Source organism: Papilio machaon, chromosome 22 (genome assembly GCF_912999745.1).
Source record: "Papilio machaon chromosome 22, ilPapMach1.1, whole genome shotgun sequence".
In the NCBI taxonomy this organism is placed as follows: domain Eukaryota; kingdom Metazoa; phylum Arthropoda; class Insecta; order Lepidoptera; family Papilionidae; genus Papilio; species Papilio machaon.
In genome coordinates, this window is record NC_060007.1 from 2,165,263 (window position 1) to 2,166,254 (window position 992).

A 992-nucleotide genomic window follows, 5' to 3' on the forward strand; every position below is an offset into this window, starting at 1 on the left:
ATCTCGACGAATATTTTTTTATCTCTCCCCAACGATCCACTCGACAAAGGATCGGCCATTTTTCCGGTAATTTCAGACTAGAGAGGGCATTACGTGAAGTTATGTGTGTGATTGTATAATACATTTTACGATCGCATAACTGTGAAATAAAATAAAGGGTGCGACATTTACGGTCCATTTTGTAAATTAAAATGTTTAGTGCCGTCGACAGACTGTACTGATTTGTAAGTATAAATAATATAAGTAGGTATACGCTAAAAATATTAACTTCAAACATTTACTTAACTGTGACCCCGCTAAAGTTAAGGATTGAATAGTATAGGAAAATTTAACTCAAAAAAATATCTACAAACAATATTTTTATCTTGAAGTAAATCTAAATTTTGTTTAGTTTACTAAAACTTCCTTAAGAAGAAATCTAGTTGTAAAAAAGGGCTCGTCCGGGATTTGAACCCGGGACCTCTCACACCCGAAGCGAGAATCATACCACTAGACCAACGAGCCGGGTGGCTTTTAGAATAAAAGTATACAGTTAGCTTAATCAGGAGACTAAATATAGTATAACAAAAACTTGAATCAAATTTGTGTTTTTTCTTGTTAGAGGGCTGTAATATAACCCATTCCCTTCTGCGGGTATAGAAAAAAAATCGATTGGCACTTATGCTTCAAAAATACATTTTTAAGAAGAAATACATTTTTTTTATTGCATTGTTGGTTAAAATATATTTTATTTAAGGGTTACATTTTCCAAGAATCTTTGAAACCGCACTAGTCAAGTTCATCTCGAGTGGCTATTTGTTTTAGTGGGAAGAGCGCTGGACCGAGGCACCGCGTGTTTGTGACTGTACAGATTATAAAACTTTTAGTAAGTGGACACGACTGTACCGTCAATTTTATATCAGTTTTATTATTCGATTCAAAATTAAGCCTTTGAAAATACCGTGGATAAGAGTTCTTACACTGCATATTTAATGTAAGAAAATAATAGCAAT

The 992-nt window shown here is 33.5% G+C and overlaps 1 non-coding gene across 1 annotated transcript; it reads right to left on the minus strand.

Annotated features, from left to right (window-relative positions):
- Positions 1–432: 432 nt before the first annotated feature.
- Trnap-cgg lies at positions 433–504 on the minus strand. Its single transcript has one exon. It is a non-coding gene; the product is annotated as a tRNA-Pro (tRNA).
- Positions 505–992: the final 488 nt, after the last annotated feature.